The following is a 614-nucleotide window of genomic DNA, read 5'->3' as shown; positions in this document are numbered from 1 at the left end:
CTCTCTGTAGGAATCAAAGTCTTGTTTTTTGACTTTCCTTAGACAATGTTTATGTTTTTGAGGAAGCTGCTTTATGTCTTTAGTCTGTGAAAAAAAAGAATGTATGTTCTTTTTAAAAGTGTGCAGAAGTTAATTTGCATGTTTTTAAATTCTGAACATAAATCAGTCTAAACCCAAGAAGCAACAAACCTCAGTTATCCTTTCATTTTCACTCATACGTTTTTTTCTTCAAACGGTTTCTTCCATGACCTATGACCTCTATGGCCGCTGAGCATTCCAGTGTTCCACTGGTCCTAACTTTGCCCTGAATCATTACCTTCTTTCTTTTGTCTAACAAATCAGCTAATCAGAGACCTGATGATGAGTCAAAGTTACTCCATCCATTCACCCATCCACCCATCCACCCATCCACCCATCCATCCATCTCTCCATCCATCCACCCATCCATCCATCCATCCATCCATTCATCCATCCATCTCTCCATCCATCCATCCATCCATCCATCCATCCATCCATCTCTCCATCCATCCATCCATCCATCCATCCATCCATTCCTCCATCCATCCATCCCTCCATCCATCCATCCATCCATCCATCCATCCATCCCTCCATCC

The sequence above is a fragment of the Oryzias latipes genome, chromosome 19 (assembly GCF_053564925.1).
Source record: "Oryzias latipes strain Hd-rR chromosome 19, Olatipes_Hd-rR_3.1".
Lineage (NCBI taxonomy): Eukaryota > Metazoa > Chordata > Actinopteri > Beloniformes > Adrianichthyidae > Oryzias > Oryzias latipes.
Note: the sequence above shows the minus strand (reverse complement) of the source record.